General features: G+C 40.0%; 1 protein-coding gene and 1 long non-coding RNA gene across 4 annotated transcripts in view; one reads left to right on the top strand and one right to left on the bottom strand.

Annotated features, from left to right (window-relative positions):
* NAB1 (NGFI-A binding protein 1) overlaps positions 1 to 4,975 on the bottom strand; it is a 43,589-nt gene extending 38,614 nt beyond the window's left edge. For 2 of the 3 annotated variants that reach the window (XM_061185836.1, XM_061185853.1), the window contains exon 1: positions 4,726 to 4,975. The gene's annotated coding sequence lies outside the window, so the exon portion shown is untranslated. Of the gene's footprint in view, positions 1 to 3,792; positions 3,897 to 4,725 lie in introns of all 3 variants that reach the window. The other variant, XM_061185844.1, reaches the window with a different exon arrangement.
* LOC133088088 (uncharacterized) overlaps positions 4,615 to 23,600 on the top strand; it is a 60,394-nt gene continuing 41,408 nt past the window's right edge. The window contains exon 1 of the long non-coding RNA XR_009700490.1: positions 4,615 to 4,717. This is a non-coding gene — a long non-coding RNA (uncharacterized LOC133088088). The remainder of the gene's footprint in view (positions 4,718 to 23,600) is intronic.

Here is a 23,600-nt window from a genome sequence, read left to right as displayed (position 1 = left end):
TAACCACTCTGATACATGCTATGCCAAATGTTATCTTCAATACATAAGGAGCCATGGAACAGAGAAGCAGACTTACATGGTCCTGTAGAACAGGTTACCTTAGACTACAAGCTCCTTGATGGCAGGGTCTAGGTCTCATTCATCTTTTATCCCCCTCTACTCCCAGCAAAGCGTTCAAGGTAGAACAACATCTCTATAAAGGCTTCTGTTGAATGAAACCCAACGTTTGAGTCAGAATCTGATCAGCAGCCTCCTTTTATATTCCAAAAGAAATAACCTCTGTGTAAATTAGGGTCCAATCTAACAAAAGCACATCCTGCTACTTTACCTACAATCTTTTTCATTCTCTCATCCTCGATACTTCCCCTTTTTTATAGCCTGTGTGGTGGATTCCCATAAGATGGCTGGATGCTCTCCCTTTACAGGAACACACATGGTTGTGGCGACAACAGACATCATGTTAGCCCAGCCCCAACAGCAGCCTTTTAAGTCAATTTCAGGCATGAGAGATCCCAGGTCTCTTTCCTCTTGGTTTCGACGAATTAAAATGTTATCCCCTAATAGACCTCAATCCTATACATGATCATTAGACTCAAATGGATGCACGAACACTACACTTGAATCCTCCTCTTCGTGATATAGGAAATATATATGTATACACATTTTATGAAATCCATGGCATTCCAAAGAAGAGAGACTCTGCCAGGAGTGGGGAGAAACCAAGGGCAAAACCCTAGTAAAATCTGACTTATTTATGCAGAGGACTATAAATTCCTGCCTCCCAACACAGCCTGAAATTTTTACTTTAAAATTATCTAAGTTAACAGCAACCTCTTACAGACTTCTAAAAAAATGTGAAAAAAATTGGGAAGTGTTAGCTCATGAGTCACTTACAGATTAAGGTGAATTAGTTCCACCAGATTGTTTTCCTCTAACACCTAGATGAGATCCAGTACACGCTAAGGGAATGAAAGCTAGAGATGGGAAATAGCAAGGAAGGAGATAGGAAATCTGAGGCGAGTGACCGCGTTTAAAGCCTCAGAAGTATTGCCAAGGTTGGGAGAATGTAGCCTGAAGGTATAGGAGCCTGGGGAAAGGGTACAATGGGTACACTACAGGTTGAGACTGGAAAGGTTTATGACAAGCCAGAATTTGGCTTAGGGAAGGATAAGCCTTAAGCCTAGAAAGTGAATTCTTCTCATTTTTGTCCCAGTCCCAGAACTCAACCTAAAATAATTAAATGTAGTTTAGTTACATCATGGGTTATTTAAGATAGCAGGTCGACCCAGGTCCTCACTCCTGTGTATGTGTTTCAAGTACCAAACAATTTAACTAGGCATATTTATTAATAAGCATGCGGGGATATATCTTAAGTCAAGATATTTTTGGATCTTATTACTGTAATAGCTATGAATTAAACATACAGCTTCTAATGAATTAACAGTAATTTAGGAAACTTAAAATGTTCTCTCCTACTGATTTTTTCTGAATTCTGAATGAAGCTGGAAAAAATTTCTTATAAACCTCAAAATTTTAATTAAAGTTTCAATGTATAACCCTAAATTTATCAAAATTAGAAAAAAATCAGATTTTGCAATTAAACAATAACTATGCATTAACTTAGCTGTGATACCAACAGGTAAACACTAGTATTTCATATAATATGGCTGGAAATTCTTCAATCAACTAACAGTCAAGTTATTCAACAAACATTAAGTGCCATTTGAGCATGTAGTATGCACACAGGACATATAAATTTTATCATTTTTTTCCCAGAAATTTATCTTTAAAAATTATTAAATTAACATACTGTACAAGTTAAGGTGCAACTCTCTAAATACAATGTATTGAGAAATGACAAAACTATTTGAAAGCTTAATGGTATGTTTTAGCTGTGAGAATTCTGACAAGACGAGGATTGCTACTTTTTCCCCCAAAGTCAACTTCTCTAATTTCCCACTTGTTCCATTGTTAAGTTTAAGGGAGTATATTCTACTACTGCACTAGTTTTTGAAAATGTCAGATCAAAAAGGAAATTTGCATTTAATATAATAACTGTACTGTTCTTCATTCTACTAAAAAGAATGAACAAAGCAGTTAAAATAAAACTAAATCCAAAGCAAAGGGGCTAGGAACCTTGTATTATGCTTAAGTGGGCATTATTTATTCCTTATTATTTTTAATAAACTCCACATGAAATATGCATACACAAGATGATTATACGAGCAAGATCTTAACCTGTTCAAAACATATTAAAAAATGGTCATTTCCATGAAAGTAACATAAAATATATCATGCTTCTGTGGTATCCAGAATACAGCTTCACACTTAAAGGTAAATTGTACAAAGCTTTTATTTCCAATAATGCACATGAATAGCACCAACAAAAACAACTTGACTTAACATAATGGAATAGATGAACCCCAAGTCTTAGGACAGAGTCTAGATCAACAGACACAAAAACCTGACATACTTCTGTTTCCATGCAACCATCTTTTACTTTAAATTTTTAAAGTTCATGCAATAAATTCTTCAAAGGTCTCCCCCACTGTGTCATACATTATAATTTCTTCTTTCAAAGCAGCCACGGTACAAACACCCAAAATGTTTAATAATAAACCAATATGCTCTTAATATGTGATTAAAAGAAAATATCTAATACTTTAACTGATTCTCCAAATAGCAACAAGGAGAATGAAAATATATTAACTTTTCTACAGGGCAATGGATATTATTTACTAGTCATCAAAAAAGAAACTTTTTAAATTAATTTAGCTGAGATTATTCAATTTTATTAATAATTCTGAAACAAGATGTATTCACCAGATATATCAAATTATTTATTAGCTATATACGCTCACTAAATTTCCTTGTATCAGCTATAGTATTCCTAACGATTTCTGTCATGTTCATTACATCCACAATTAGCAGGAAGAATGAAATAAAAATCTACACTATCTCAATGTTTTTATTATTATTATTGATTTATTCACATATAATAGGCAATCACCAGAGCCAAGGAAAACGAAATTTTTCCAACACCAGGATGGCATATTAACTTTTGTGCAAGATGTTAAAAATAGTAAAATTAAAACAAGAAAGCTTCCAATGGTTCCTTAACATTTTCTTTCAAGACTTTCAATAACTAATACTCAAACAGGAATAAAGAAGTCTGACCTTACCAGACATCTATAAACTCTCAAGAGAACACTTACATGCAAGGTAATACCTATAAGGACAACATATTTTTTACAACTTAATGAAAATATTAAATGTTTCAAATGCTGGAAAATGGAGGAAAAAAAGGATATCCCCTGAATCTAAGCCACTTTTACTGGCACTTAGATTAGACTAGAAGCAGCTCTTTAGGTCTTCTGGAAAATATCAGTCCCCACCCAAAATAGAGAAAGTAAATCCTCTGCATCCTTTCTCCCAATATGCCTTCTTAAAACCCACACATAAATCAGGACGTGTCATAATCTGGTATGTTTTAGAGGGGAAATTTTTCAAAAAAGTGAAAATCTAAGAAGGTATTTCATTGCGTGCGCACTTCTCTAACAAAACAGCCTAGCATTTCCTACGTGACTAATCTTTTTAAAATTCAGTTCCTATGCAATCTAATATTATCTATTAAAACTGCCAAAATATTTTTAAACAAGATCTGAGTATCTCGCTCTCAGCTCTGATCTTTGCACTCCTTAAGTTTGCAGACACGTCACTGGCAAACCAATTGGTAGTGACAGGTTACTCCAAATCAACTCTTTCGGAAGGAAATTTTAAATTGACATCTACCCCCAAATTTTCCATGCCTCCCGGATCTCACGTAGTGAGGAATTAAGTATATGCAAGTCAAGGATTCCTCCTGATCACCTGCTGCAAAACTTGGTCTGCGGAACCTATAAATGCAAACATATTCCAATTCAATTATCCTTTCCCCCAACATCTTACAACAATTAGGCTCACTCGAAGTGTCGTTTCATATCTTGAGCCTTGTGAACCCTGACAATGCAGCCCATAAGCATTTGATTGCACTTGCAACGTTTCTCCATGAATAAGGTCACAGACTACTGCATCCAAAGCTTGTATGTCCCACATGTGTTTGCAAATTCCACACTCGGCCTTAACGAGCACGAGTCTCTCGCTTCCATCGCACCTCAGTGCCAAGTTTCTGTAAGCCACTTCCAAACAAAACTCTCCTTCCGCTTTCAAAAAGAAAACTACATTCCAAAGGAGAGGATACCCAGGACGAAAATTAAGGCTCTAAGTGCAACACTCTTACAAAGTAAACAAACCAACAAAAAGATTCTGCCCCTGCGAAAGGTGGCTGAAAAACTCTGGGGCCGGCGCGCGCACCCACCGCGCACAACACACCACGCAACCCACCACCGCTCCGCGCTCCGCGCCCCGCGCGACGGCCCCAGCCGGGTCAGGAGAATGGACGCTGCGCCCCCGGCTTTCTGGGAGGAGAATGCACAGGTCGGCCCCGCTGCCTTGCTCGCCCTCTTCTCGGTGCCCCTGCGCACCGAATTTCTCCGGGAATCGCCCACACGAGCCCGATGCCGCCCTCTCCTTCCGGCGGCGGCCGCGCGGGGCCAGCTGCCCTGGACGCCCGCCCCCCCCCCCCAAGTGCCGGCGCGGCCCGGAGACTCCGCCGCTCCAAGTTCGCCCGCGGTCGCACGAGCTTGAACGCATCCCGCAACTGGCGGACACCGAGATGGTACGTACTCGGCCAGCGGCTGCAGCGGTCTTGGCGCGCTCTCCCCCAGGACGCCTCAGCAACTCCGAAGTGACGGCCCCCGGTTCTCTCTCCTCAGTCGGCTGCTGCGGCCGGGACGCCCCCGCTCCCATCGAGGGGGGAAGGAAAGGTGGTGGGCGCTCTCTCCCTGCTCCCCCCCCCCCAGCTCGGGCCCGCAGCCCCTTCCCGCCCGCCAGCCCCGACGGCGCTCGCTCGGCCGCGGTGGCGGTGGCTCCTCCCGGCGCGGGCGGCGGCGGCACCTCCCCCGCCGCGTCCTCCCCCCTGCTGCCCGCCTCCCCTTCCCTCCCCGCGCGCGCTGCCCCTCCCCCTCCCCCGCCCGCCTCCGCCGCCTCTACCCCCACCCGCCCGCTGTCACATTGGGAGATTCCGCTCTTGCTACATTCGCCGCTCTAGCTCCCGCCCACGCGCGGCCGAGTGACGCAGATCCCGGCGTGGGCAGCGGCCGGGCGGGGGCGGGGGCGGCGGCCGCTGGGGCCGGGGCTCGGCCTCGGCCTCTTCCCGCCGCCCCCTCCGCGGAATCCGGAGGGCGGCCCATTCACTCGGCAGCTGGGAGGAACCAAGTGGGCGCCCGGGAGGGGGCGGCTCCCGCGAATCCTGCTCCCGGCGGGGGGAGGGGGCGGGAAGGAGGAAAACGGGGGTGGCGGGAGGGAGGGGACGCCGCCTCGGGCCTGCTCTCCAGCTGCCGAAGGAACTGGGAAGGTTTGCAATTTTAAAAAAAAAATTTTTTTTTTAAATGTGTGAGGTTCCCAATATAGTGTTTCAAAGAGCACGCCCCGCCAAATCCAACATCCCCCGGGAGACTGACTTTAAAAAAAAATAGCACGCTCAGCCCACTAATCTGGGCGCCCGTCTCGCCTCTGCTCCTGCCCGCGCCGGCTCGAGGCTGGTGGGCCAGGTGCGCCCCTCCCGGCCGGCCCAGGCATCCTCCGGGAAGTGGGCTGCCGACCGCAGGGAGTGGGGGTAGCAGGTGCGCGGCGCTGGGAGGAAAACTGGCAGTTCCAGAGCATCTCAGCCCCGCCCATCTTGCCCCATCCCCACCACCGCCCTGGCGTAGGGAGGAGGGGAGGAGTGGGAACCCACAAACCCGAAGTGCGGCGTTGACAACTGTCTTGTTTGCTGGGTAACTTAATTCCAACCTTCTCAACCCTCCTGAAAAACTGCTTGTTATTTTACTGGTTAATATTTTCTATTTCCACGGTGTAAAAATCCGACAGCGCTAGAACAGTCCTGGCGTGTGTTCGAATAGAGTTCCCAAGGCACGCTATAGAATTTTTGAGTTTGGTTTTCATTAACTTTTTCTAACCAAAGAAAGTATTAAAACACCTCCAAAAATGTACTTAAATTATTGCCAAAAAATTTGGAAATTTGTTTTAGGGTCTATTTTTCCTTTCTTTGCAAAAACGGGAAAAGGGAAGAATTCCTCGAATTTTAGCATTGTGTTCTTGAAGGGTAGAGAGGATCTAGTAAATCTGGAACTACTGCAAATACAGGTAAAATTCCGTTTAAACGTACATATACAAACTCAGCTTTATAGGAGGCCAGTCCCACATCCTGGCTGGCCTCCCAGAGTGTGCCTACTTTGCTGATGGGGATACAAGGCATTCTTTGAGATGGGAAATTCTTCATACCACATCTTTATGTTGCAGCAATGGATGGGGATGATAACATTGAAAGAAAAAAACCTTATTAAAGTACTGAATCTTTCTTTTACTTTTTGCAAAAACATGTTATAGGAATGAGTAATGCCACAGTGGAATATATGTAATTAAATCTCTTTCTCCAGTATTAGTGAAGGGTTCTGTCTGGAATAGTTGTGTTGATTTTCATATGAATAAGCATGCTTACTTCCTTGAATTTTTCTTCAACGGAAGAATCACTACTGGAAGTGTATCTTAGCCTAATTGTCTGGGTTTTGCAGCTGTGGACCCTGTTCTGCTGAAGAGAAAGTTAACTTCAGTTGTAATAAAATAAAGACAGCTTTTTGGAAAGATATAGGTTAACAGATTTTCAAATGAGCAAATGAAATCTGCAAAATTATTTTCTTCCAGTTCCTCTCTGGAATCCTGATGTTCTGCAAACATTGTTTGTTCTGAACAGCTAGAGAAAGATAATTTTCTTCCATAAAGATGTACAATCAGTGATTCATAAGTCATGAAATGAGTAGTCTTACCTGGACTGTTGAGCCTCCCAGTAAAATTGTTTCCAGAGTTGGAAGAAATGACATTAAATCCTCTTCCCAAACTTGTATCTGTCTGACCAGCACTGAACATAATGCTGAAAAGGAAATGTGTCAGGGCAGATGGTTTTTTTTCTGACTTGTAACTGGTTATTTCTACAGTTAAGCACTGAAATCTCTCCTTGTTTGTTTTCTGAGCACATTTAGGTAGTATATTTTTCCCACATTAAGAATGGCATTTTTGGGCCACTCTGCATTGCCTTAAACACCCATGGTGCTGGGGGAAATGGGAGGAAGGCAAATGAAGGAAAGATAAAATTTTAAGCTTTTAGCATCTAATTCTGTATGTCTGTATGACAACAGTGTAGTTAATATGGCTGCTCAAAAAGAGAATGGAGGCATTCACCCGTATCTAAGACAGCTCAGATAAAGAAACATTGATTCTTATTTACCTCCTTACCACTTACTTTCATCGCCAGTGCTCCCCCTGAACACCACCTCCTCTGCAACACACACACAGTCTTCTGCCATTCCCAGGCCCTGGTGGTTTGTCAAGGAACAGCATTCCATCCTGTAAGGTAACAATTATGGTTTCTGATTATCTATATTCCATTCTATCCTGTAAATATGTCTTACAATTCCCTTGAATTCAGTAAATGTATGTTTAATAGGATCTTAAAAAAAATTATTAAAAATACTTCGGTGATTAGTGCATTTGCAAAAATAAGGGGTTTTTGGACAAAAAAAAATTTCCACATTGTGAAACTAAAACTAAAGATTTTAATTAAAAAAAAATGTAGAAAGTTGATAGTGGTTCTGACATTAGAGTGAAAGTTTCCCTGAAAGAGCATTAGTTTATTACTTTTAGAAAGATTTCTTTAAAATGCTTCAGTGATTCAAAACAAAAGAACAAATGATTTTAAATGTTCTTAAGAGGAGAGAAGGAATAACAAACACTATGGCTTGTGACCTACAAGATCTAAGATATAGTATAATTCTATCCTGTTGTTCTTCTGTTGCCTTAGAATGATTCCATACTTAACGAATTTTCCACTCTATGTGGTGGTGGTCCTAGAGTTAACTGAGTCCTGTGTAATATTCATAATATCAGAAATATAATTTAAATTTCCCTTATTTTGCAATATGAAATTTAAAGTTTTGGTTGTATACGTAGATTAAATAGATTTTTTAGTGCATAGAGATTTGACTATTTTAAAATATAGGGAGATTATAAACAAGTTTCTTAAAGGTATGCTAATAGGAGTATATATAACTGATCATTCCAAGAGCCGTGACTTTAAAAACATTTGCTCTTCTAAAACAATAAACAAATCTTCATACATTGCATTTTATTACAAGACACTATAGAATTTTTTTTTAACATCTTTATTGGAGTATAATCGCTGTACAATGGTGTGTTAGTTTCTGCTGTGTAACAAAGTGAATCAGCTATACGTATACATACATCCCCATATCCCCTCCCTCTTGCGTCTCCCTCCCACCCTTCCTATCCCACCCCTCTAGGTGGACACAAAGCACCGAGCTGATCTCCCTGTGCTATGCGGCTGCTTCCCACTAGCTATCTGTTTTACATTTGGTAGTATATTATAAGTCCATGCCACTCTCTTGACACTATAGAATTTTAAGAGGTAAAGGATTGTGAAGTTCACCTAGTTCAACCTCCTTTGTATATTCAAAGTATTTTCAAATAATTTTCAGAAATTCAGCATACAACTAGTCTAGCTTCCAATAAGTTGGTTATTTGGAACTTGTCTTGCAATCCCTGCTGGGAAAAAAAAGGAAATTGTTATATTCCCAAGATGGACTATAAATCCTTATAAAATGCAAGTGAAAATACATAATTACAGACTTAGTGGGGAGCAAGGTAGGATCTTAGGAATCATCTAATCCAATTGACTTCTACAGATAAGGACATTTATACTATACCTTCCTGATATAAAGAGCAGAAAAATACTAATATAGTATTAGGCAGTAAATACAGCCAAACGTTTAATTGAATGAAGAGTAATTCTGGTTTCATTAACTGCTCCAATATAAAATAAAAATTTCTTAAAAAACTGGCATTCAGGGACAATAATCCTCTCATTTTGCAAATAAAGATTCTTGGAATTTGAGAGAAAAAGAAATAATGTTAAGTGGTTAAAAAAATAATTAATTAAAAAAATAAAAGTTTGTCTTCAAGACAGAAGAGACTATAAATGGAAACTTTTGAAAAGACTCTCTAAAGAGAATTTCTGGACAGTTTTTAGGGATAATGCCTTGTTTTTCTTCCTCCTCTATCCTCTCTGGCAGCAGTGGTTACAACTCAGCTACTCTTTCTATTTTCTTCCCACCTTTTCCCATTTTTCTGGCATTCACTGTGCAGGACCTGTATAGTTAACTGTTCCATGACACTATTTCAGGCCTCAACAACACTGACTACTGTCCACTCATTCCTGACTGTTACAGACTGAATGTTTGTGTCCCCACCAAATTCATATATTGAAATGCAAACCTCCAATGTGATGCTATTAGGAGTGAGCTGTTGGGAGACAATTAGGTCATGAGGTCGAAGCCCTCATGAATGGGATTAGTGTTCTTATAAGCGAGACCCCAGAGAGCTCTTTTGACCGTTCTGATATGTGAGGACATAGCAAGAAGACAGCCATCTATAAACCAGGAAGTGGCCCCTCAGATACCAGATACAGAATCATCTTCCAGTGCCTTGATCCCAGACTTCCAGATTCCAGACTGTGAGAAATAAATGTTTGTTGCTTAAGCCATCAGATGTATGGTACTTTTTTTTTTTAAATAAATTTATTTAGTTAGTTATTTTTGGCTGCATTGGGTCTTCGCTGCTGCGCGCAGGCTTTCTCTAGTTGCCGTGCGCAGGCTTCTCATTGTGGTGGCTTTTCTTGTTGCCACCGCACGGGCTCTAGGCACACAGGCTTCAGTAGTTGTGGCACGCGGGCTCAGTAGTTGTGGCTCATGGGCTCTAGAGCACAGGCTCAGTAGTTGTGGCGCACGGGCTTAGTTGCTCCACAGCATGTGGGATCTTCCCGGACCAGGGATCGAACCTGTGTCCCCTACATTGGCAGGTGGATTCCTAACCACTGTGCCACCAGGGAAGTCCCATATGGTACTTTTTGTTATAGCAGCCTGAATGGACTAAGGCACTGGCCATTAATAATTCTCAGCTAACTACACAAGGCACAGTGGAGAGTAGGTTAAAAAAAAATACTCTGCTCAGTACTCTGGAATCTATCTAAACCGTCTTCCATTTGCACACTTCATTCTTGGCTCTCTTTCTTGTTCCTCACAATCCCATGTTTAGCTTTTGCTCTTCTCCACCCAATTTGCTTGGATTGACAGCAAGTCTGTGCTCACTCTCCCACCTTGTCTCTCTGCTTGTCTTTTTCTTCATATCTACACTCTGCCGGCAGAGGACCCACCAGCTCAAGTCCCCCTTTTAAGCATTCCACATGAGAGTGGATGGAAGATTTTGTTTGTTTCCTTAACAAAGGTGTATGACTTGTTAACCAAGATGTGGAGCAAAGGAATAAGAAAAGAGCATGTGAAGGAAGAGAACCTTTCTTGAAGTAAATGGGCAAGAGTTGGAAGAAAGTGGGAAGAGATGAAGAGACAAAAAGAAGATAACTGCATTTGTGAGAAGCTGACTAAAGTGGACATAACTCTTCTGGAAGAAGTGAAAAACCAAAGAAAAAGTACCCGAGTCCATGGCTCTCCTGAAGGAGAAAAAAGAAGAGACAGAGCAGAGATCATCCCAACATAAATTCCTCTAAGCTCGCCACTAAAGTGTGCTCTTGACCTGGGACAGATGGCAATGATGGGATGGAGTATTGGGGATATATGTGCAGGAAGAAGGGACAGAGAAACAGCAGGCATCCTGCTCTCTTCACTTGAAGAGAGCCTGTATATTATCTTTAAGTTGGATTGGAAGAGGTGGTGAATGTATCAGGTACAAGTGTGTATCAGGAAAAGGAAAGAAAAGCAGAATGGGTTCAAAAAACACCCTCTGCACCAAGTGCTTTCACCACACTATTGTTCACACATGAAGAAATTGAGTGTGTTAATATTAATGATTGGGCTAATTGTCACAACAAATTACTCAACACTGCCTTCTAGGAGCAGACACTAGGAAAGGACAATGCATGTATTGTACAATAAGAGACTTAGAACTATTGAGATAAAAGTAAATCACACATGGTTCTGTTCACATATAATTGCCAAGTTACAGTTTGGATTATATTGTTGTGCTTACCCAGATTTACACATCGTGACTCATCAGCCTGCCCAGGATTGGCAATAATATATGGTAGTCAAAAATTTTAAGGACCTTGATTTCTTAATAATAGAAAGTATTGCTGCATTTTTTTTCACTTTCTACTGTAACAACAGTCTCTAATAGTGACAGAGTGAGATTTTTTTCCAACTACAAATATATTCCTCAAATAAAATTTTCCAAATCTGGTGTCGGGGCTCTTATGCAAATTGCTGGTCAAAGGGTAAATAATCTTTAGAAGGGTAATTTGGCAAATTGAGCCAGGAGTTTCAAAAGTGTTCATACAATTTGATCCAACAGATTCACTTCTAGGGTATTATTCTAAGTTTATAAACATTAAGAGGAAGATATTTATTACAACATTATTTACAAAATTGAAAAAGCAAAACATCCGAGATGATGAATTGGTTAAGTTATAGTACATCGATGTAATGGAATACATTTAATAACATTGGGAAATGCTCCTGATACAATAGTAGTGGTCAAAATAGGACAGAGCAGAACAAACTATAATCACTCTACCTAAATATGAAAGGAAATTTACCAAATGTTAGCAGTAGTTATCTCTAGATGATGGTATTATAGATAATTTTTTATGCTTCTTTTAGTTTTCAAAACTTTAACAACAAACATGCATTACTTTAAAAATCAGGGGGGAATTTTAAATGTTATTTTAAAGAAAGATCCTGCTTCAAAAGCAGTTTACAATGAAATAAAAATGAAAACAAAATTGTATGTTTATCTATTTGAAGACAGCAACAAAAATCAGGAACTTATCCAACAAATATGTATGTATGGAGCCCTTCGTACGTTATTAGTCCTGTATAACTCTGTGTATTGTGAGCCTACCATGTGTGAGATGTGAATATATGTGTGTGTGTGTGTATATATATATATCATTATATATATGTGTATATATATATCATTATATGTGTGTATATATCATTATATGTATCTGTATATATATATATATATATATATATATAATGTTACAAATATAGTCATCCTTCTTTTATTTTTCTGATTAATCATTCAGGCAGGTATAAACTTGTATCTTCTTGAAGGTGCCCCTACTCCAGGGACGTATGCAGTCCCTGGGCTTTTGTAATTCTTTCATTGGGCTTCCACAGGCAAACAGCGACAGAATTGGCTTCTGGGCAGCCCCTGGTGTCACTGTTTCTCACTGCCCCTGTTTTGCCGCAGTAAACTGGGCCCACCAGATGCAGTGCTGGTCCAGTACTGCTGAGACCCTTCTGCAGCCTGCGTGGTTCTTTAGGGGAGGACAGAGGAGCCCACTCTCCATCTCCAAGACTGCCCTTTGCAGGGCTCTGCTCTTCCTTCATTTCACAAACACAACCACCTCCCAAGAGTGTTGGCTCCATGCTGGCCTTGGTCAGCTCCAGACTCAAAGCCACTCCTATCCCCATCCCAGGAATCAAAACTGCCGGCAGTGGCTCTCTTTCAGACTACTTTCTGATAGATTTTAAATTTGTCTTACAGTATCTTTTCTGGATTATATAAATTTTGAGTCATTCTTCTCATTCCTGTTCTTCCAGCCTCTCAGCTTGCCTAACAGTCGAGGTTCATTTGCGTAAGGACTGTTTACATTGCTGAGAAGGTTCCCGTGGCAGGCTGCCCAGATGCTTACGATCCAGATCCTCTGAGCACCAGGGTAGTTGCACAAGGCCCCTCTGTGTGCCTGGTTGTCGCCCTCCACTCCTACTCACACATACTATGGAGGAGTAGGAGTTTTGAAGAACTGAACGCTCCACCTTCCTTGTATGCTAAGGTCAAGAAATAGGCAGGTTACTTACAAGGTGGCGTTTTTCAAACAAGAATGGACACCCAGAAACAGATGGACAGTGGGACGGCCATTAGAGGCAGGACAAGATGTTGTAAAGAAGTAAGAATTGGGGCTTCCCTGGTGGCGCAGTGGTTGAGAATCTGCCTGCCGATGCAGGGGACACGGGTTCGAGCCCTGGTCTGGGAAGATCCCACATGCCGCGGAGCAACTAGGCCCGTGAGCCACAACTACTGAGCCTGCGCGTCTGGAGCCTGTGCTCCGCATCAAGAGCGGTCACAATAGTGAGAGACCCGCGCACCGCGATGAAGAGTGGCCCCCGCTTACCGCAACTAGAGAAAGCCCTCGCACAGAAACAAAGACCCAACACAGCCAAAAATTAATTAATTAATTAATTAATTTAAAAAAAAGTAAGAATGGTCTAGGCTTCCCACTCAGCACAGCAGTCTGACAGCTAGGTGTCCTGTTTGAGAAAGAAAGGAGGACTCAGGTGAGGCATGTCCCCAGTGCTCCCGGGAACAATGTGGTTGCTCCTTTCTCTGCAGGGCCGCACAGAGATCCAGGCAACATCACTTTGGATTTCATCCTACTTCCTTCACTAGCTTTCACCCTCCCTGTCAGGCACCCAGTGTTCTCCTGATGTCTGAGTTTGGTTTGTTTCCTGAGAAGGAAGAATATGATCTGATCCAGATATACCTGGAGGTGTTAATGTTGCAGTGTGCTACTTTTCCAAAGATGTGCCTACCTGGAGATTGTTTGAGCAACAACTAAACACCTACTGAAGGACACACACACTGTACTATACTCAAGAGAATTTGAAAAATAAATAGATAAGCCTCTGCCCTAATTCCTGGTCTAGAAAGGGGAATAGACATGTGAAAGAATAGTTGCTCCACATTGTAAGATGTTCTTAGTCACACAATGGAAAGGGTGATGATTTTGCCTTGGATGGGGCACAGGGGTGAAAGTCATGAGGCTTACAAGAAAGTGACAATTGGACAGGTCTTGAAGGATGAATTTAATAGAAAGACTCAGGAAGTACGGGCACTCCCCAGCAAGTACAGAGGCAGTGAAACAGCATGAAGCAAGAGCAGTGAATTAGGGCAATAATTGTAAAATGAAACCTAACTGGTTCCAAATGACTTCAGAATGAAATGTGAGGAGGGCAGAGGCAGAAGATGAGCTTGCAAAGAACAAATTATGTAGCATCCTCATATGATACTCTAAGCAGTTGTGGGTTTTATCCTGTTGGTATAGTCCTCATCTTCAGTGAGTGCAAGAATCAAACTGGTAGTGTTAGACATCAGAATAGTAGTTAAAATTCGGGAAGAGGGAGGTGATTGGAAAGGGAACAATCAAGACTTCTGAAGTGTTGGCAAGGCTCTCTTTCTTGTTTTAGGCTGTGCTTATATGGCTGTTCACTTTGTAAGAATTTATTGAACTGTATATTTATGATTTCAGTACTTTTCTTAATGCATGTTACACTTCTCAATTGTAAAAAAGTTTTCTTTTTAATCAAACTGGGTAATTTGTTCAAAACACAGATTCCAGGGCCTCACACTCAGACATTCTTGAGTGTAGGCCTGGGCTGGGACTCAGGAATCTGTGTTTTTTAAACAATTACCTTGGAGGATCTAAAGCCAAAAGGGACCCCTAGACCACACTTTGAGAACACTGCTAGGGCTGTTGGGGAGTCACCCAAAATGTTTAAGCAAGAAATTAAGAGCAAAGATTTGCCTGTCTGAATGTGCTGGATTAGGGAGGGGAATAAGTTGAGAATGGCTTCCATCTTATACCCAATAGCACTTGCAGGTCCTATATCCCATTCCCTCTTTGCTTTTGAAAGAGATGTGACAAACAAGGTGCTAATGTATTTTTTGAGATGTGTTTTCTTTTGGGGGTTTCTTAAATATGAAAAAATTTGACCCCAGTACAATAATTTCTAATAGTCAAATTTAAGGCATGGAACAAGTCCGTGGGGTAGATATTCTGGGGCAAGGAGCGACTTTCTAGAATTTTTTAGATGAGTGCATGCTTAACCTATGAGTAATAGTTGTTCAGCTACTGACCCACCATTGTTATGTCATGTACTTAAGGATAAGTGATTTACATGGATGCAGCTAAATTCTTTTTCTTGTGCCCCTTTATAATCAGAGGGATATTTTTGTGACATAAAGCAGCCAACATGGTATTCTTCCAAACCGTAATCCCTATGGGAAAAAAAAAGACAAATTTTGTTTTTCCTTTGGTGTTCACAGAGTTGGAAAAAGAAAGGGGAAACTTTACTTGGCCTAAAACAGAGAATGGGAAAGTCCAAAAATATGACACAAAATGTGCGCAGATTTTTTTCCTCATGACTGGAATACTGAGGAAATGCCGCAAGGATTTTTAATTGCCAAAATTATTACTTTGTAATCAAAGTCTGTCAGTCCATTCATTAGATCAGCAAAAATGTTTAAGTCTGACAACACAAAGTGTTGGCTAGGATTAAGAGCATAAGGACTCATATACGTATAAATTGATATAATCACTTTGGAGAGCAATTTGGCAATATTTAGTCAAGTTAAAGGTGTGCATACTCTTTGACCCAGAAATTGCACTCCCAGGTGTATTCTCAGAGAAACTCTCTTACCTATGCCCAAGAATATTCACAGCATCACTGGTTGCAGTACTTAAAACTTGGAAACAACCTGTTGATATATTATATCAATAGGAGAATTTATGAGTAAATTGTGATATATTCATACAGTGGATATAGCTGTGAAAATAAATGAAATAGATCTACATATCTTCCATGGGAGAATCTCACAAATATGATGTTGGATAAAAGAGCAAGTGGCAGATAAATGTGTACAATATGATGACATTTATATCCAGGTTAAAAATTGTAAATACTATTGTTGTGTGGGAAATTACCTTGCTGCTACGGAAGCCTATTAAGTATAACTACAGGCAAGCTATCCAAGAGATCACAGAACAGAAGGGCTTACAGACCAAAATGAGGTGCTTAAATCTCATGGTTTATTAAATCAATTGAAAACACACAGCAAGAAGCAAGGTGAAAGAGCTGGGGTAGTTTAAGATGCACTACCTGAATCCTCAGCCCTGTCCCTATCTTCCTCGATAAGGGTATGCTAGCAAGGACCAGAGTTGAGATTTGAGCAAAGCGACCCAACACATAGAAGGTGCCTAGTGTCAAAATGCACACTTGCTCTGCAGGTTTGGGAGCAAGTGCATCTGGCTGATAGCTGTATTGTAATTAGCCTGATGAGCAGTTATGAATTTTATTTTGCATTAGTTGTGCAGAGGACGTGAGGAGCCAATGGTCAGCCGAACTAAGACCTCGTAAATAGTGAATGCCTCATGTGCCTCCTGTATCTTCAGTGTGTCATGAGTATTTGATGATTCATGGCCTCATATATGTTTAGTGTATCATGACTATTAGGTATTTCTTGGTCTTTCCATCCATTTAGAATTATGTTCATTATAGTTCATTATTCAAATGGTCTACTTACTTTATCTATGTCTAACATGTCTCAGAAGTTACTGACTTATCTTACGTATTTTACAAAATTTGCCTGTCTCATAAGCTATTTGCTTTAATTCTAGTTTCACTTTTCTCCCGATGTATTCATTTCTCTTATTTTTTAAAGCAGAATTGAATATTCTTTGTTAATTGAAATATAGTTAACATATAATATCATGGTAGTTTCAGGTGTACTACATAGTGATTTGACATTTGCATACATTACAAAATGATCACCTTGATAAGTCTAGTAACCATCTGTCTTCATATGAAGTTATTACAGTATTATTGACCATATTCCTTATGCTGTATATTACATCCCTGTTACTTATTTATTTTATAACCAGAAGCTGTTACTGCTTAATCCCCTTCACCTATGTTGCCCATTCCCACCCCCCTCCCTTCTGGCAACAACCTGTTTGTTCTCTGTATCTATGAATCTGTTTTCATTTTGTTTTGTTTGTTTTGTTTTTTTAGATTACACGTAAAAGTGAGATCATATGGTATTTGTCTTTGACGCATTTCACTTAGCATGATACCCTCTAGATCCATCCATGTTGTCACAAATGATTTCATTTTTTATGGCTAAGTAGTATTCCATTATATATATATACCACATCTTTATCTATTTAACTGTCAATGGATACTTAGGTTGCTTCCATATCTTGGCTGTTTTAAATAATGCTGCTATGAACATTAGTGTGTATATTTCTTATAGAATTAGTATTTTTTTTTCTTTGGGTAAATACCCAGTGGGGTTGCTGGATTGTGTGGTAGTTCTATGTTTAATTTTTTGAGGCACCTCCTTACTGTGTTCCACAGTGGCTGCACCAGTTTACAAGCCCACCAGCAGCACACAAGCGTTCCCTTTTCTCCACATCCTCATCAGTACTTGTTATTTGTTGCCTTTTTAATGATAGCCATTTTGACAGGTGTGAGGTAGTATCTCATTGTGGTTTTTTGCATTTCCCTCATCATTAGTGATGTTGAGCATCTTTTCATGTGACTGTTGGCCATCTGTGTGTCTTCTTGGGAAAAATGTCAACTCAGATTCTTTGCCCAGTCTGGTGCTTGTTTTTTTGATGTTGAGTTATATGAGCTATTTATTTTAGATAGTATCCCCTTACTGGATATATTGTTTGCAATTATCTTGTCCCATTCAGTAGGCTGCCTTTTTGTTTTGTTGATGGTTTCCTTTGCTGTGCAAAAGCATTTTAATTTGATATGGTCCCATTTGTTTATTTTTGGTTTTGTTTCCCTTGCCTAAGGAGATCCAAAAAATATTGCTAAGACTGATGTCAAAGAGCATACTGCCTATATTTTCTTCTGGAATTTTTATGGTTTCAGGTCTTATATTTAAGTCTTTAATCCATTTTGAATTTATTGTTATATATGATGTGAGAAAGTAGTACAGTTTCATCCTTTTGCATGTAGCTGTCCAGTTTTCCCAGCACCATTTATCAGAAAGGCTGTCTTCCCCATTGTATATGCTTGCCTCCTTTGTCATAGATTAATTGACCATATAAGTGTGGGTTCATTTCTGGGCTCTCTATTCTGTTCCATTGATCTGTGTCTGTTTTTGTGCCAGTACCATATTGTCTTGATTACCGTAGCTTTGTAGTATAGTCTGAAGTCAGGGAGTCTGATTCCTCCAGCTCCGTTTTTTTCCCTCAAGACTGCTTTGGCTATTCGGGGTCTTTTGTGTCTCCATACAAATTTTAAGATGATTTGTTCTAGTTCCGTAAAAAATGCCATTGGTAATTTGATAGGGATTGCATTGAATCTGTAGATTGCTTTGGGTAGTATAGTCATTTTCACAATATTGATTCTTCCAATCCAAGAACATGGTATATCTCTCCATCTGTTGGTATCATCTTTAATTTCTTTCGTCAGTGTCTTATAGTTTTCTGCATACAGGTCTTTTGTCTCCCTAGGTAGGTTTATTCCTAGGTATTTTATTCTTTTTGTTGCAGTGGTAAATGGGAGTGTTTCCATAATTTCTCTTTCAGATTTTTCATCATTAGTGTATAGGAATGCAAGAGATTTCTGTGCATTAATTTTGTATCCTGCAACTTTACCAGATTCATTAATTAGCTCTAGTAGTTTTCTGGTGGCAGTTTTAGGATTCTCTATGTATAGTATCATGTCATCTGCAAACAGTGACAGTTTTACTTCTTCTTTTCCAATTTGTATTCCTTTTATTTCTTTTTCTTCTCTGATTGCCGTGGCTAGGACTTCCAAAACTATGTTGAATAATAGTGGTGAGAGTGGACATCCTTGTCTCATTCCTGATCTTAGAGGAAATGCTTCCAGTTTTTCACCATTGAGAATGATGTTTGCTGTGGGTTTGTCATATATGGCCTTTATTATGTTGAGGTAGGTTCCCTCTATGCCCACTTTCTGGAGAGTTTTTATCATAAATCGGTGTTGAATTTTGTCAAAAGCTTTTTCTGCATCTATTGAGATGATCATATGGTTTTTATTCTTCAATTTGTTAATATGGTGTATCACAATGATTGATTTGCATATATTGAAGAATCCTTGCATCCCTGGGATAAATCCCGCTTGATCATGGTGTATGATCCTTTTAATGTGTTGTTGGATTCTGTTTGCTAGTATTTTGTTGAGGATTTTTGCATTTTTATTCATCAGTGATATTGGTCTGTAATTTTCTTTTTTTGTAGTATATTTGTCTGGTTTTGGTATCAGGCTGATGGTGGCCTCATAGAATGAGTTTGGGAGTGTTCCTCCCTCTGCTCTATTTTGGAAGAGTTTGAGAAGGATAGGTGTTAGCTCTTCTCTAAATGTTTGATAGAATTCGCCTGTGAAGCCATCTGGTCCTGGGCTTTTGTTTGTTGGAAGATTTTAAATCACAGTTTCAATTTCAGTGCTTGTGATTGGTCTGTTCATATTTTCTGTTTCTTCCTGGTTCGGTGCTTGATACCTCCAGTTTTGTTCTTCTTTCCCAAGATTGCTTTGGCTATTTTGGGTCTTTTATGGTTCCAATACAAATTTTAGAATTATTTGTTCTAGCTCTGTGAAAAATGTCATGAGTATTTTGGTAGAGATTGCATTGAATCTGTAGATTGCCTTGGGTAGTATGGTCATTTTAACAATATTAATTCTTCTAATTCATAAGCATGATATATCTTTCCATTTGTTTTTGTCTTCTTCAATTTCTTTCATCAGTGTCTTATAGTTCTCAGAGGACAAGTCTTTCAGAATTGAATACTTATAAATAATTCAGTAAACAGACATTATAAATATATGTGTAACATGGTTAAATTATAAATAAATGCTTGGAAAGAGTAATCCCCAAGTTCAGCATTTGGGTCAAGATGGTGGAAAGGGAAAAAAAATGTATTCAGATGGAGTTCACAGGGCTTTAATTACATTAGTAATGTCTTATTTTTCAATATGGATGGTAGATGTATGAGTATTTATTATATTATTCTTTAAATTTTTCACATCTGAACTTTTTCAAAATAAATTTAAGAAAATTTTGAAATAGTAAATATCTGGTGTCTTACATGTAATAGGCATTTAATACATATCATTTTGATTTTAATAAAGTTAAAGAATTTGACTGGGCTAACTAAATTGATATGTCATCCTTCTATTTCTGGTACATACATATATTTTTCAACAAATATTTGCTGAGTACCTACTATTTACAAGGAAGGCATTGCACCAGTTGATATGGACGATGAAAAGTTGAGTGAAAGAAAATTCTTACTCTCAAGTAAGAGTTACTCTCAAGGTTGCAATTTAATCAGAGAGTTGAGACTACTGAAAAAATAAGAACAATACCAGAGCATAATATAAGTGCCTTTAGAGATATACAGATTGTGGCTAGTCAGTCTAGGTGTGGCTAGTCAGTCTAGGATGAGATCAAAATGCCTTTGAGAAGTGGCATTCAATCTGGGCCTTGAAAGAAGTACATGTCAACAGGTGAAAACAGTGAGGAAAGCATTCCAGGAAAAGGAAATACAATGGACAGAGAAGTAAAGTGTAGGGCATGCTCACTCCGTGTCAAGGGTGGGTATGGGAGAGTGGCACAGAGGGTGTTAAGTCAGGACAAGAATCCTTCTATACAACATTAGCAGTGGTTACCTATGGTTGAGATTATGGGTAATTTCAATTTTTTTCTTTGTAATATTCTGTATAGTTAACATATTCTACAGTGACCATATATTACCATATATTTCAGTGACCACAAAATTGATTTTTGTTGAAATAGCTGGACAATTTGAGTATGGAGCTCTAACCATCTGGAAAGGCAGGAACAAATACTCTATTTTGCTCTTTTTGAGATTTATCAGGATTGCCTGGCTAAAGCCCATTAACAGAGAACAGTAATGAGGCCCTGAAATAAAATTATCTTTAGGAATGGGCAGACTTAGGTGTCCTGTCATAAACATAAGAGCCTAGGCATTCTTGGAGGAAGCATAGCACATGGCTAGGCTGGAAGCTCCTTGGGACCCAGCCACCCTGGCCCAATGCTGTGCATTAGCGGAAAATGGTAACTATTGCTGAGTATGTGAAGGACTTGAAGAGAGCTGTAACTGCAGATCCACAGGTCAGGGCCCTACCATGGCTGGGCAGGGGCCAAAACCAGCAAAGGCATTTTCACAAAATGGACTATGTACTAATGAAAGGGCCTAGATCTTTCCCTCTAGACCTGGCATTGGAAACACAACTCACACTTGTCCTTTGGACTAAACCCCTGAGGTCTTTAGACAGTTTGAGGAGAGTCTATATTAGACTTTCTGCTGATAGGGCAAGTAAAGATCTAAGAAATTTATTATAAAAATAAAGATATGACTATAGCAATAAAATGGCTTTGTGAGTTAGGCCAGAAAATATTGGCCTATTTTATGCAAATATTCTGCATTAAATACGTGTTAATTTATAATCAGATAGATGTTATTTTTATGAGTCCTATTCTAAACACAAAATTAACTTAAAAATACAACATGAATTTTGATCCATAATCAATATAAAAGTGGCAAAAATATTAATATAAAGATTTCTATACTTTAATCTCTTAAAATGACTTGATATTATAACTGGTCTCTGACAGTGTCTAAATAAGGTTTGTCACCTTGATGAAAAGGACTTTGCTGTACTGTCAACATAGATAGCCTGGTTCAAAATTCAACATGATCATATCAAAGTTGGTGGTTCTACACAACCAGAGGAGGGAAGTTAAATCGTGTGTAATCTGCTTCATCTGGCTGGACATGTAAGCATCTTGGAAGACACTGTTTCTTCCTCATCTAGAACTCTGCAACACTCATCCAACACCTTTGAAAGAATTTTAGTTAGTCAAACCTTAAAAATTCTTGAGATTTTTGTAGCTGATGCTCATGCTTGGCTTCTTGAAATATGAAACATAAAATCTACAAAGTAGTATTATAATTTCTTAACACGGAGATTTTCATTGAGAGCAGTGTTAAAGGAGAATGAACCCTTTCACCAGTATACATTAGGGAAATCTGGTACACTCTTCTTATTTAACTTCCACTAGATAGAGAGCTCCTAGGAGGCAGGGGCTGTGTCTTAATGGTTTTTAAACCTTCAGTATTTGACCTGGAATAGAGCCTATAGCAGCTGCCCAATATATATATGGTGAATTACTGGTTTTTTTGAGGAAGGATAGTTGGCAGGGTTAGGCGCAGCTGCAAGTGATGCTCTGTATCATTCTGGACCGAAAACATACCTTTTACTATTTGGATATATCGTAGAATTACTTCTGTGTTCTAAAGTTCTTGCGAGTTTGATAATTGAACTTGATAAAAGGACTACGATTGTGCTTTGTTGTCAGATAACTTGTGGAGTCAGTGCTTTAGCAAAGACTTTTTAACGTTGCACAGAAGAGAAGTGAACTTCAGGCCAAGGGTGGAGGCAGCCCTGTCTCCTGAGGGACTAGAACCAAGAGCCAGGAAGCCTGCAGGAAGCAGGGAAGCTCGCTCTCTTCTCCTCTCTGCTTTTCTCTCTGTAGATTTCTTTCCTTTTTTTCTGCAGGTGTTTTTACTTCCTCAGGGCGCACAGCTCCAAGCACTGCTGATCCACAGCTCCCCATCTCTCCTCTCTTCTGTTGGAGAAACCAGGACAGACTGAAATGAGCATTTTTGTCTCAATTTCAAACTCCAGTGAGAAAGACTGATCTGCCCAGCTCAGGCCGGGGGGATACTCTTCACTCAATAATTTGTGTGATAACAGAGACTGAAGTTACAGGCATTACAGAACTGATTTTATATTTTCTAAGGAAAAATGTGTATCGTATATATCGCTAGTTAAAACCACGTTACACTGTTGGGCTCTAAATTCTCAGAAGCCTGGGAGGTTTCCTTCCTTGAAGGGTGAAAAAGTAGTGAACAGATGGGCCTCCCACCATCAGGCCCATCTCCCTGGGGGCCTAGAACACATCTTTGGACCTCTGCTTTCAGAGGAGACTGACCAACCATGCCCAGGATGTCACAGCTGACAGTCAGCTGGCCCCAGTGCCTCCCCAAGTCCATTCCCGATGGCCAAGTGTGAAGAGTAAACAATCTGCAGAAATTCAGTGGTGTCAAAGGAGCTAGTCCAAAGTCATGCCGTGATGCTCTGATTTTAATGACGCCCAGGAACAGCCCCAGAGGCGAGTGTGCCAGCGGAGCAGCTGGTGGGCTTCCCGCTGGGCTACGGGAGGCTGGGCCCTGGGGGGGGCGGGGAGGGGTGGAGAGGAAGAGCGTGGCAGGGGCGCGCGGAGGCGGCCCTCCGCGCCGCAGTCTGTTTCGCTCGGCTTGTTAGGTTGGCACGCGGATTGAAAAATGTACGTCTAAATCTATTTCTGGCTTTTAAATGTGTGAAGGAAACACATAACTTTATTATTTTATTTTTGTCAAGTTAAAGACAGAGCCAGATGCCCCTAAAGCGTATGCATTCTATAAGGAGTTTCTATTCTTTGGTGGAGCATCTTTGGAAGCAAAAAATCAAAGACAAATAGGTCATCTCCTCTAAGTTTTCTGGAGGAATATTGGCAATAAAGAGAAT

Source organism: Eubalaena glacialis, chromosome 1 (genome assembly GCF_028564815.1).
Source record: "Eubalaena glacialis isolate mEubGla1 chromosome 1, mEubGla1.1.hap2.+ XY, whole genome shotgun sequence".
Lineage (NCBI taxonomy): Eukaryota > Metazoa > Chordata > Mammalia > Artiodactyla > Balaenidae > Eubalaena > Eubalaena glacialis.
The sequence above is the reverse complement of the archived record's forward strand: the minus strand, read 5'-3'. Positions and strand labels throughout refer to the sequence as shown.